The sequence below is a fragment of the Bidens hawaiensis genome, unplaced genomic scaffold (assembly GCF_021521415.1).
Source record: "Bidens hawaiensis isolate Kalapana, Puna unplaced genomic scaffold, B.hawaiensis_p1.1 tig00020502_1, whole genome shotgun sequence".
In the NCBI taxonomy this organism is placed as follows: domain Eukaryota; kingdom Viridiplantae; phylum Streptophyta; class Magnoliopsida; order Asterales; family Asteraceae; genus Bidens; species Bidens hawaiensis.
The window spans coordinates 147,667-162,854 of NW_027493130.1; positions in this window are offsets into that span (position 1 = coordinate 147,667).

Genomic DNA, 15,188 nt, shown 5'->3' on the forward strand with positions numbered 1-15,188 from the left:
CTCATTTCCTTCATAAACCTCTATCAATGCGGCCCACAATTCCTTAGCTGTTTGGAGTTCTCTAAACTGAAGGGCAATCTCGGTTGAAAGTGCCATGGTTAGAGTTGAAAGAGCTTTCTCATCTTCTTCAACCTTAGAAAAATCATCATCATCATCATAGTTAGCAACCGGTTTTATAAGAACCTCGTCTGAATTATCCTTTTGATAGGTAATCCTTTGAGGTCCCCTCACAATGCTTTTCCAGATTTTAGAGTCTTTCATCTTTGTATAGTGTTCGAAACGAAATTTCCATTCACTGGATCCCTCATTGGACATTAAACGGGGTATACGAGTAGCAGTGCCCATGATGGAATCAAGTTCTTGGTGAAGTGACGAGTTGATGGAGCTGCCATTGGTTAACTGGGCCATCGCAATTTGATTACAGATTGATTTAGATCCAATTAAAAGTTAAGTCCAATAAATTAATTGTCTGATAAAGCAAGCCCAAACCAACAGACTGGGCTGAGCACACTAAAACCCGTGACCGAAAACAAGTGTTGATCGAAAACACCAAAGTTGACAAGTTCTTTGACCGAAAACCACCTTTGGCTGAGAACTTAAAGTGTGGATAAGCTGTTTGACCGAAAACTAGGTATGTTGACCAAATCAATTGACCGAGAACACTCTTTGGCCGAAAACAAATGCTAGCCGAAAACTGATTTTGACTGAACACTGTGCTAGCCGAGAACAAAGTGAAGCCAAGAACTAAGAGCAGCCGAAAACCAAACTTAGCCGAAAACTACACTTAACCAAGAGCTGATCTTGGCCGAAATCCCTAAACCTTCCAGATTATGCTGTAACAAACTTCTGAAAGCTAAGGAATTTAACTTGTTTCCAAATTAAATCCAATCCAGAGCCAAAAATAGGAATTCCTCTTCTCCGATTAACTACTCGCCGGAAAAATCACCAAACCTTGTAAATAATATCCTCGAATCGTTGATATCACAATAATGAGCCTGAATTCATCAAAGGCTCTGATACCAATTGTAAGTCAATCTGGATCACTACAATATGATATTAACTAAACTAGTATTAGTGCGGAAAACTAATACTCGGTGATTCAAGAACACGAATAATGACAACTAAAGTAACATGGAACTGCTTCAAAACACACGTATATAATTGAATACGTCAGGTGCTTAAGCACTTACAAAACAATCAAACACCAACTGGAAGTGAACAACCTTTTCCCTATACAAGATGGAAACTATATATAGGATAACTAAACACCTAGGCCTGCCCAAACAACAACTAGCCCATCGAGAACACATAAGTGTTCTCGGTTTACATGTGCACCCAAAATCCAAGCCCAACTAAATATAAACAAGCTCAAACCACAAAACTAGGCCCAACAGTTATGATATGGCCACACAAAGTTTTTAGTGGCCTTATGTGGTTATAAGTGTGGCTAAAGGGTACCGGCATTAGTTTCTGGCCATCAAGAAGCCTCTCCAATAAGTGTGGTAAACGGTAGAAAATGGTCACATGACTATTTACGAGGTGTGACCATTGCACGTATAGAGCCACATGAATTCATGTTTTAGCCACATGAATTTTAAAATAGTGTGGCCAATAGGGTTGTGGTAAGCGAGCATTGCGACGTATACCTTATGGCTATAGCAAAGCAATGTCCACTTGAATTTAATAATAGTGTGGCTAATTATATCATATAGACACTAGATGTTATATTAAATGTGGCTAAAGATGTTTACTTGCCACTCAAACACTCCTTTGTAGATTATAGTGTGGCTATTGTCTTACCTTTTGTCACACATAATGCTTTTCGTAATTTAATGTATGGCTACTTTCAAACTTTTCGTCACACATAGAGATGTATTGTGTGGCTAATTATATCATATAGACACTAGAGGTTATTGTCAATGTGGCTAAAAATGTGAACTTGCCACTCAAACACTCTTTTGTAGTTTGTGGTGTGGCCATTGTCTTACCTTTTGTTACATATAATGCTTTTGTAATATAAAGTGTGGCTATTATCATACTTTTGGTAACACATAGATAAATGTGGCTAAAGGGTAGCAATGACCACATCAATTTACTGTAAGTGTGACATTTTCTATAATATAGTCACATTAATTTATTGTAAGTGTGGCTAATGGTTAATTTTAGCCACGCAAATTTTTTTCAATTTTAAATGTGATTATTGTCTAACCTTTAGTCACACATAATAATTTAAGTGTGGCTGTTGTATAAGCTTTGGTCACATATCACTACTAAATAACTGGGTTGTTTCCCACGCTCTTTTTCGTTAGAAACGCGTAAACATTTCAAAGCATAACTTTATAAATGTAACTAACACCTTAGCATAAATTCAAAACATGTTTTTTCATAAGTTTAACAAACCCAATAACATAAATTCAAAACAGGTTTACATTACGAAACCTACATTAATAAGTTATAAATTTAAAATATTTGAAACTACTACTAATTACAACCGACCACAAACTTTCTCATAAACTCATCAAATTGTTTTTGCCTCCTTTATTCATTTTCCTTAAGTTCTTTTTCCATTTGTTCCATTCGTTGCACTCGTTCTTCCAACTTGTTTCTTGAATTCCTTTCATTTTCTAGTTGTTTTTTCCATTTCGGCTCTAACTTTTTGAACCTAAAATTGTTAAAATATTAGCATCATAACTAGTAAAGTGTTAATGTGAGGCAAAACCTCAAAGCCAAATAGGGGTGTTCACGGTCTAGTTTTCGAGGTTTTTCATCAAACCATAAACCTAACCGTTGGTTATAGTGTTTGATTTATGTAAACCAAAACCAAACCGTATAACTTTTAAACCGAACTGAACCAAACCAAACCAAGCAGATATAAAATAATTAACTAATATATTACCCAAAAACAAGCAAACATACGAGCGATCACATTCTTTGGCACCATTCTGAATGTAGCCCAAGGTTCATCATAGTGCTCGATTAGTATTTTTATGATATTCCGATATATCTCTTGACTGGCAAACCTATAATATTGAAATAAATAAGTAAGTGTATTTGTGACATAAATAATGAAAATGTTAAAACTAAAACATACTACCCAGAGGTATCCCGAGGAACGATAGTGTTGGAACCCGAATAAACAATCGTATCAATCTAATAACTATAACACTAACAGATCTCAGATCTGTGGATAATCGATTAATACGTTTATATAGATCTAGCTCATACTTACCTTAGATTCAGTGTTGTATGTGTTTATATATTATCAATATATATGTATATCAATTGTTTGTATAATGTTAGGTTGAAGATCGAGAGAGCGATTAGACTGGGATTCGATAATTAACTCTCAAAACTTAAATTAACAATGAACAGTGTTCACTATATATAGAAGATAGGTCTGGTTCGCTAACATCCCCTAGCGAACCACACACTACTACGTTACATACATTAATTAGACGAAACACCCCCTGATTCGTTAACATCCCCTAACGAATCAGGAGGGAATACACTTAATGTCTTAGTTCACTAACATCCCCTAGAGAACTAGACTTTACACATAACGAACTAGATAATAATTAATCTAATTATTACATTAAATAGTAAACAAAACGTTAACGACAATTACAAAGACTCAAGACGCAAAACCGTGCACTAACAGACACCCCCTCGTCTTGAGATCTTTGTCTTTAAATTATTTGAAGCGCTTGGACTGCCAGTCTCTACAACTATGAATTCCATTCTCATGACACACACGAACAACTCGTTGGAATTGCATAGCCAGGTCATAGTCTTCTTGGCGCTCGAACAAAATTTGCTTCCTATGGAGCACGTCATTGTCTGTCTCTGATAAATTAACCAACCACATCGGGTCGATTATCTTGATGAGCTCAGTCTTCAGTCCTCTACCAAGAACATTGACGGCCTCGCCAGTACGATTGTCATAGTACCAGCGGTTGAATGAGAGATGCATGTCTTGAGGCATCGTCTTCACAGGAACCTGCTTCATCGTCTTTGTCGGCTTCACCTTCAGGAAAGGTTTTCTCCAGCCAGTCCTCGGATCAATCTCGTCAATACGCTTACGTCTTGGGACCTGGGGCTTGAAAAACTTGAAGCCATGATTAACCTCGAACAGTAAGTGTTGATGAAACCACTCAGCTGTTCGGTAACCCCCACGATTGATAAATGGACGTCTTGCGAGGGTACGAACATCCCACCGTGGTAATGTCAGAACGTCCCTTATCTTTTCATAGTACTGGATCCCCTTCTCCCATTTGATTATACATACTTTCAGCTCAGAATCATAAAGCCAGAAGACAATATCACCATGTACCTTGGAAACCGTCTTGAAGGAGGTCACTTTATTTGCTTTAACCCAAGCTGCAGCTGTGTCTTTTCGTTCTTGATCAACATAACGATGTGCCTGAATAATCTTACCACAACTTTAAATCTGAACCAGCTCAGAATCTCTTCAACAGACGGATCAAACGGTTTACCAGTATAAAAACCCTTTCCTTTGGACTTCTCCTCAAGATGGTCTTCTGCTTCTTTGATTGTTTCTTCATTGAATACCGGAGCACCTTGATCAATGTTTGTGTGTTGATACAAGTCCGGATACTCCTCAGCAGTTACGTCTTCCATCTCAATATCCTCATTCTCATAAATAAAATCCGTATTCATCTGAATAGACGGATCATCTTCTAAACCTTCTTCATTCACCACCTCAACATCTGGCTCAGTTTCTAACACGGTTAATTGTTCGTCATTAAGCCCAAGTAGTATGGAAATCTGCTCCCGTGTCAGAGACCTCTCCAGAAACTCCCCAACCTCTATCTCATCCATGTTAACCACACTTTTAACTACCCCTGATCCATCCACAAATATCATAGTATTAGCCACAATCATCTCAATTGGTTTAGCAGCAGTTGGATCTTGATATATAATAATCTGTTTACCCGAGTCTTCACCGCCACTTGTACCAACACCGGAAGATGAACCATGCGATTGTTTAGGCTCACCTTCTACACCAGACTCATCAGGGTCTTTATCATCATCTTTGATTTTCTTCAGGGCATCTTCTTTGCATGTCATTTTAAGGATTAACTCCTCTTGTTCCTTTAATTTCACCCCCTGAGACTCAACAATCGTACGTAATGACTTAGTCCCTTTCTGACAAAATGAGATATAACTCATCATCCGTCGTTGATTCTCCATAAGTCTCTCTTGGTTCTGACGATCAGCTGCCATTTGATTTTCATAAAGGTGGAGAATATTCAATAGCATCTCAGTCTGATGGTTTGATGGCAAGTTGAATAGTGATGGATGAACAGGTTGGATTGGTCCCTGATGCCGCGTGATTCTAACAAACGAGACATCACTTGGAGGTGGTGGAGTAGGAGGAAGAGGAGGAGGAGGCCTCATCGAGGGTGTTGAAAGGACAGTAGATAATGTAGCAGGAGGCCTTGGTATCTCAGATAACGCCATTTGTGGAATTACACCAAGCCTTTCATGCGACACCAACGTCGTCGTCAATGTAAGCATCGGAGTGCTAGTAGTAGGCGGCACTGTCGAGCGTTGATTTGTTGATTGACGTGGTGGTGGAACCCCAAAATTACCCCAGCCCCCTCTGAAACACGTCTCTTCTTTGCTGTCTCACCAGTTGCCACCGCTTTCCCTTTCCGTTTCCTTTCTTGTTGAGCTGCAATGGTGGCAGCTAAAGCAGCATTGACTGCCTCTTGTTGCTCTTGAAAAGCAGCATTACCAGCTCCACCATTACCATCATTATCATCATCATTTCCACCATCATCGTTCCCACCTTCTCCCCCTTCACACTCGGAATCCGAATCGTCATGGATCCAGCGTTCATTAGGAGGACATACATAATTCGGATTGATTATATGACCAATCATCCGTTTATTTTGTGGCTTCTCCATTCTATAAGTTAACATTCGATGCACAGTTTCAGCTGTCATGTGTTCCATATGAAGTACATCGTTCACCAACGTCTGATCAATAGCCAAATTCGGAATTAAATCTTGAATAATCAGCTGTAGAAAGCGAGGATACATCAAGAACTTCTTTGACTGAAGTGTTTGCTGAACTTGTTCTTTCAAATGATCAAAGACTAGTTCCGAGAAGTTAAATGGCTTGTTCAAGATCAACGCTACAAAAGTTGACGGCAAGCTAAGTGTCCATTCGTCAAACCCACCACGACGACCACTCATACAATGAAGTAGAACACGTAAAAGATACTTGTATGATGGACACAACCCGTTCTTGTTCAACATAGACTTATTAATGTCGCCACCATAACGCAAGTGTGTGAATAAACCCTTGACCAACGACTTGTCAAATTCACTCGGGTTGTTATCATTATCATCAAATTGAAGTACACGGCGAACGACCTCAACATCAATTGTAATCGGAGTTTGATTGATTGTGGCATGAATGTGTTTTTCCGCTTCAACATACTCAGCTGTGTTCCAAAATTGCCTGATAATACTTAGATACACTTTAGGTCTAGTAGTTATAGCATAGTGTATCACTGAGCGTCGTAAGAAGGCTAACATATCCCCAAACAAATCCACATTTGCCACATCTTGATTCACGAAAGCACAGATATTATGTTTCTTGTCAAATGGTAGTAAAATAACATCGTCTTGTTGCTCTTGTTGTAGTGGTTGAACTTGTTCCCCTTGATCGGAAATTGGTGGATCTTGATTTACTTGATCAGCCATGTTTACTGTATAAATATAAACAAATATGAGAAATGTGAAGACGTAATATGTATTAGACATCAATATATGTCTAGTTATTTATAAATGGTGTATAAGTTAACATTCGATGCACAGTTTCAGCTGTCATGTGTTCCATATGAAGTACATCGTTCACCAACGTCTGATCAATAGCCAAATTCGGAATTAAATCTTGAATAATCAGCTGTAGAAAGCGAGGATACATCAAGAACTGTTCAGCTGTACATTTGACAAGAAACATAATAATCAGCTCCATTCTATAAGTTAACATTCGATGCACAGTTTCAGCTGTCATGTGTTCCATATGAAGTACATCGTTCACCAACGTCTGATCAATAGCCAAATTCGGAATTAAATCTTGAATAATCAGCTGTAGAAAGCGAGGATACATCAAGAACTTCTTTGACTGAAGTGTTTGCTGAACTTGTTCTTTCAAATGATCAAAGACTAGTTCCGAGAAGTTAAATGGCTTGTTCAAGATCAACGCTACAAAAGTTGACTGCAAGCTAAGTGTCCATTCGTCAAACCCACCACGACGACCACTCATACAATGAAGTAGAACATGTAAAAGATACTTGTATGATGGACACAACCCGTTCTTGTTCAACATAGACTTATTAATGTCGCCACCATAACGCAAGCGTGTGAATAAACCCTTGACCAACGACTTGTCAAATTCACTCGGGTTGTTATCATTATCATCAAATTGAAGTACACGGCGAACGACCTCAACATCAATTGTAATCGGAGTTTGATTGATTGTGGCATGAATGTGTTTTTCCGCTTCAACATACTCAGCTGTGTTCCAAAATTGCCTGATAATACTTAGATACACTTTAGGTCTAGCAGTTATAGCATAGTGTATCACTGAGCGTCGTAAGAAGGCTAACATATCCCCAAACAAATCCACATTTGCCACATCTTGATTCACGAAAGCACAGATATTATGTTTCTTGTCAAATGGTAGTAAAATAACATCGTCTTGTTGCTCTTGTTGTAGTGGTTGAACTTGTTCCCCTTGATCGGAAATTAGTGGATCTTGATTTACTTGATCAGCCATGTTTACTGTATAAATATAAACAAATATGAGAAATGTGAAGACGTAATATGTATTAGACATCAATATATGTCTAGTTATTTATAAATGGTGTATATTCAGTGTCAAAAGATATGTGTATTTAATTTATTTACGCGTTTAGACAATTTAAATACTTTAATTTTTTAATTAAAATTGAATGTCATTCGTTAAATATCTCACTGATTCGTTACTATACAGTAACGAATCGTGCGATTCGCTATCAGGTAAATAAGCTAACGAAGTAGTCTTAGCGAATTACTAATCAAAATGACGAACTAAGGATCTAGTTCGTTATACTTTTAACAAATCCACACTTGATTCGTGAACTCCATTCTTCGCTAAGCTAGTTCGTATATGTCCTTAACGAATTGGACACGAAACAATTCCAATTCGCTAAGGAGAACAAATGGTCCATTAATTGGACCTAATCTTTGACCTGCATTGTCAAAGTCAAAATGAAGATGAACACAGATAGTCAACAATATGAACCCAGAAGCAATTAGTCCATAACTATCGTTGAATCAACAAGACATTAAACGTGTTGAACTCGAAAACACACAATGAAGCTCATGGTGATGAGATTGAGACTCAAAACCCAGAGATACTGAGGTTAACCGGAGCAAACAGAAACACAGAAACTATGTAAACATAATCAACCCGGCAAACTATAATCAAACGTCGATTAAAGTCCACCAAGGGTATCGAAATCACATTCCGATTACATTGAAACATTGATAATCTATATTATCACAATGGTGCATAAACAAATCAGGATTTAAAGACTCGGAAAACCCTTAGAACATAATTCGTCTATCAAATCACACTCATATTTGACGAAAAACATATCACCGTGACCATCTATACCTGAGAATCACAAGGATATCCTTGAAATGTCGAAATATGAAAGTCGAGATTTCAGAGAAAATTTTGAATACGGTGACTTTAGGGTGAAGGAAGAAGACGAACAGTGAAGGACTGTTTGTGTTTCTTGTCATATAGCTTAACACGCTACCCGAGGTACACAGTGTACGAATTACGCAATTCGTTTGAATTATGAATAACGAATTAGATAATTCGCTATTACAGTTCGTTACCTTAGAATAGCGAACAAGCCATGATTCGTGTCTTGATTCGTTAAATATGTATAACGAAGAAGGGATGATTCGTTAAAGAGCGCGGAAGCGAATTAGGTGAGCGAACTAGAAACCAGTTCGCTAAAGAATCACCTAGTTCGTTATCCATAATTAGCGAAGTAGATTTTAACGAATTACTTACTTTATTTAGTTTTAAATTAAATAATTATGAATTAAATAATTAATTAACTCAATAAATTAAAATTTTAATTTAAAAGAATTGCCGAGAACCGTTTTATCCCGATAACTAAATACCTTAAAATCGTTTCATTTTTAGGAAACATAACTTAAAACCATTAAATAATATGTAAAATATGAAAAATAAAATATTTTTGGTATTTTGTAAAAAAATTAAAGAATGTATTTACAAAAGAATATCCGAATTAGAAAATAGACAATCTTTCTGTGTTTTTCAATGATTTATCAAAAGCAGTACATATTTTTGTGTTTTTGTTGAGTTTGAGTAGAGAATCATATTGACCAAAATGTCCTTCCATTACAGTTTTATATTTCAGCGATATTATGACTGGTGTTAAGTCGGTCATTGATATTGTTGTCCACTTAAATCTTATAACAAACCTTCGAGCATTTTTGTGATATGATTTATGGTTCAATTAGCGCACAAAATATCAGAAACTATCAGCCCCTAATCTCGGTTCAAGCTTAATTTGATTTTTGCCAAATCACCCTAACTTGACTTAAACCATTATAGTGTTGATCAAAAATTTTGATACAAATTGTGAAATTTTAAGCAATGCATCAAGTTTCCTTTACTGTGAGTGAGTATGCACGAGTCCATCTGTCGGCTTACATACATTGTATCCCCTGGGGCCGTTTCTTATTGGTATTGAGAAGCACGCAAGGGAGGAACAATTGTATGACTAACAGCGAATTTTGATAAAATCAGTAATTTAGATTGTACAAAGTACAGCGATGATCAAGTTTAATGACTATGGGTTTGCTCTAGAAAGCGAGTGAAATATTCATGCTTTATTAATACCCGGATGATTAAGCCGCATAAAGACTCACAGTGTCCAGAATCCTAACGCTTGTTATTTGCTTTATTATATTTTTGGGTGAACAACTATAAAGCTTGTGTATGACCGGTTAATACATTTCTGCCATCTTCACCGAGACTTTTGCTAGAGACTAACACCTCTTTCAATTTAGCTTTTCTTTAAGTTTATATCACTTACTTTACTCTAGCTGGTTGTTTAAGACCTATCAATGCACCAATGATTAAACACACAGTCTTTTAAGCTTATTTCTTTCTGGATTTGGGGTCAAATAATCAATGTACTATCATTTTCTCTTTTTGCTTTAAAACTCAAGATTTTGATGAGCATAAAACAAAATGATTTAAATTGCCCCAGTTAATTTAAGTTCATAAATTAATGGTTATCCTAGTCATCTACAAGTAGAGAATAAGACCAAAACATGCAAGCACGCTTCACAAACTTAAATAACTGACTAAATTCTCAGCTAAAAAATAAAGTAGAGTGCTTAACAAACACCCCAAATACTTTCCATTTGTCAGGTAAATGGCTAACCCGAATATTTACAAGAAGTTATCAGGACCAAACATATACAGGTATATGTTCTTCGAAATAGAAGTAAATGACATAATTTTTAGCGATCATAAGAAAAAATCTTTTTGGTTTTTCTCTTTACAAACTAAAAACACAATCTTTTTGTCTTTTTCGGATTTTTCTTTACAAACACAAGAAAATTCACTTTCTTTTTGATTTTTTCAGAAATTTTTCTGTACATACAGAAATCACAATCTTTTTGGAATTTTCTAGTTTTAAAATATTTTTGGTTTTTCAGATATTAAAATAAAACAAGAAAGAACAATATTTTTGATTTTTCTATGTTTTCTAATGTTTTTGGGTTTTATCTATACAAACTCAAAGCACAATATTTTTGTATTTTCTAGAAATTCACCACCTAAAACCTAAAAACAAAAATTATAAAATAGAACAAAACTAAAAATAAAGATAATCATCCTAACTTTAGGATCTCAGCAAGGGTCTTCAATCCATTTAAACCAAGCAAAAAGTTAAAACGTGTTTTATCAAACACTTTGGTAAATAGATCGGCTTTTTGAAAATCAGTGTGCACTTTCTCAAGATCAATTAATTTATTTTCAAAACAATCCCGTATAAAATGATTTCGAATTTCGATATGTTTCGTTTTAGAATGATTTACGGGGTTCTTGGTGATACTAATAGCAGCCAAATTATCAATCAAAATGGGAGTAGTAAGAAATTTCAAACCGTAGTCGCGAAGATGTTGTTGTATCCACAAAACCTGGGAATAGTAACTCGAGGCTGCAACATACTCAGCTTTAGCGGTTGAAGCGGAGACCGTTATCTGCTTCTTACACTGCCAGAAAACAAGCCGGCTTCCTAAGAATTGACATCCTGCTATAGTAGATTTGAAATTGATCTTGCATCCTCCATAATCTGAGTCTGAGTAAGCTGTAAGATCAAAAGTATCATCTTTGGGGTACCATAACCCGATGTCAGGATTTCCCCGTAGATATTGCAAAATACGCTTGACCGCTGACAGGTGAGTCACTCGGGGACTAGCTTGGTACCTAGCACATAAACAAACAGCAAACATTATGTCCGGTCGAGAAGCAGTTAAATACATTAAAGAACCAATCATAGAACAATAGAGGGTCCGATCAACGGTATCCTCCAATTCATCCGGTGATAAATTGTGACCCACTGGAAGAGGAGTAGAGGGATTTTTCCGGCAGTAATCTTGAATCGGCTCAAGACGTCATTCACATATTTTGTCAGATGAATAAAGATTCCCTTCGCAGACTGATGAACCTGCAACCCTAAAAAGAAATTCATTTCTCCCATCGAACTCATCTCGAACTTGGTCTGCATAGATTTCTCGAACTCCTTACACAATGAATCGTTTGTAGACCCAAAGATTATGTCATCAACATAAATCTGAACAAGCAGAAGATCATCACCAATGTTCTTATAAAATAAAGTGCAGTCAACAGTTCCACGTTTGAAATCGTTATCCGTCAAATGGTCAGCGAGCGTGCCATACCAATGTTCTTATAAAATCTGAACAAGCAGAAGATCATCACCAATGTTCTTATAAAATAAAGTGCAGTCAACAGTTCCACGTTTGAAATCGTTATCCGTCAAATGGTCAGCGAGCGTGCCATACCAAGCTCTTGGGGCTTGATGTAGACCATATAATGCCTTGTTTAATCAGTAAACACGGTCAGGATAATCAGGATCTTCGAAACCTGGAGGCTGTAGAACAAACACTACCTCATGAAGTTCACCATTGAGAAAAGCACTTTTAACATCCATTTGATACACTTTGATATTCTTGTAAGCAGCATAATCCAGGAAGATTCGAATTGACTCTAATCTTGCAACTGGAGCATAAACCTCAGTGTAATCAATACCCTCTTGTTGATGAAAACCTTGCACCACCAAACGTGCTTTGTTTCTTACAATTACCCCATGGTCATCTTTCTTACACTTATATACCCACTTAGTCGGAATTGCCTTCTTGACTCTAGCAGGTTTGTCAATAAGATCCCAAACACCTAAACGTGCAAATTGTTGTAATTCTTCTTTCATAGCTTCTACCCAAGAAGGATCTCGCAGAGCCACACGAGGATTTGTAGGCTCAACTTGAGATAGAAAACAAGTAAGTTTAGCAACAGTTGCAATTTCAGATGCGTGTAAGTCAGCATGAGCACGTAGAGCATTATTGTCACTTGAAGAGGCAATTTGATGTCGTGTCAGAACCCCTACATCAAGATCTCCAATATTGTTTTCATGTGGATGGTAATTATGAATCCTGAGAGTAGGATTTTCAAAAACAGCAACGTTTTCAAATAAGTTAGTATAATGTTCACCCAATTCAAGAGATGAAACATTATCCTCATTCACAATTGCATTATCATCGGATGAAGACGAAGCAGTATCATAATGAACAGGAGACTCATTATCAGGTTCTTCAGTTGGAACACCCAATGGATCTTCAACGGCATTTGAACTGACAAACCTTGGAATTTCTAACTGTTCTTCAAAATAAGCACGGACTAAATCTTCATCTGGATGATCGATTGATGGAGTAAATGTATTAAATAAGCTATCGTAGCCAAACATTCAATATGGACCTTTCCCTTGAGGAGGAGTAGTGTACCATTGACAGTCCACATGGAACCATTCCTCAACACAACCAGATGTAAAATTATATACCCTTTTCTTTGGAGATGCATACCCCAAAAAATAACCTTCAATCGCTTTTTCCTCAAATTTACCCGCATCCTTCTTCAATATTGTACAAGGACACCCGAAGGGTTCCAGGTACTTTAAGTTAGGCTTTCGATTATTCAAGAGCTCATAAATTGTCTTCTTGAGTCGTTTAACAGTCAAAACTCGATTAAGCGTGTAACAAGCTGTGTTCACCGCCTCATTCCAGAATTGGACAGGAAGCTTAGAATCAGCGAGCATAGTTCTTGCAGCTTCAATCAAGGTTCTATTCTTTCGTTCTGCAACACCATTTTGTTGAGGTACATAAGGTGCACTATATTCACGGTGAATTCCTTTTTGAACACAAAAGAAATCCAATATAATGTTTTTGAATTCAGTTCCATTATCACTTCGAATTCTCCTCACTTTTTGTTTGTAAAGTGATTCGATCTTATTGATAAGATTTTGTACCAAAACTGGCGTTTAATCTTTTGAACTCATAAACAAGACCCATGAGTATCTCGAATAATCATCAGTCACGACTAGACAATACCAGTCTCCAGAAATACTTGCAATATTCACTGGACCGAACAAATCCATATGAAGTCGTTCAAGTGGAGTATCAATAGAATTCAATATCTTAGATGGGTGCGATTTCTTCTTCTGTTTGCCCTTTTTACAAGCAACATAGTGATCTGATAACTTAAAATTCTTCAATGACACCCCCTCTACCAAATCGTTTGCCATTAAATAATTCATCTTTCGAACATGTATGTGACCCATTTTTCGATGCCAAAGTACGGGGTCTTTCTTGGTTGCTTTTGAGATAAAACACGTTTCGATCGATGTAGATACTTTAGAATTCATATTCAAGACATAAATATCATTTGATCGTGGTGATCGCATGACAACCATGTCCTCGGGAATCACATAAACCGGTTTCAGAATAAGACATTCTTTATCTGTAAATACTGTGGTGTATTGCTTATCACAAATTTGCGATACACTTAATAAGTTATGATCCACCTTATCACAATAATTAACCTTCTCAAAGGTAATGTTTCCATTCGACACATCACCTTCCTGTGTAATCATACCTCCAGAATTCCCAGCAAACGCCACATAACCCCCTTGAATATTTCTCACATTTGATAAGAGGTTGAGATTTCTAGTAATATGACGAGAACATCCACTGTCCATGATCCAGTTTTCACCAGAAATGGTCTTGGATGAACCCTACACACAAAAGAAAATGATTAGTTCAAAAAGGCAGCCCAGGCCTCAGTCTTGGGCACCTTTTGGTTTCCTTGAGAAAAGTTAACTTTAGCTGCATTCAATTGTTGTTCAGCAACTTGGGAATAAGTTACATGTTTCTTCGACTTTCGTATTAGATACGCAGCTTGAACCGCATTTGAATTAACATTTTGCATAGTGGTTCAGTAGGAATAAACTTAGGTTTAACTGAACCATGAGTTTCATTCACATGAACAACTTTTCGAGGATATATATTCGAAAACATAATATGAGTATCATCAGCACACGACACTGGTCGTTTCAGAATCTCCTTTACTATAGGAACCGGCTTAGAATGGTCCTTGATAAGAGGGTGAAGATTCTGATGGATATTTTGGCTACAATTTCTTACAACATGACCATGATGACCACAAAGAAAGCAACTTCGCATGTCTACACGATGATGTTGAGAAGTAGTTGGAACGAATGAAGCAGAATTTTGATGATGACTCACATTTTTGGTCATGCTCTTAGCGAACTCATCAGATAATTCAGATTTTTTTTTCAAGTAAAAATCTAAATTGGAACTTTTTGAAAAACTTTTCAATGTATCTGTCCCAGTTGACTTTACAAAGTTAATTTTCTTAGCTTGTTTTAACACTTGTTTTGCCTTAGTCAATGTGTCAGATGAAACTGATGTTTTCGCTTGAGCATATTGACGTTCTAGTTCACGAACTTTGGAGGTTTCATT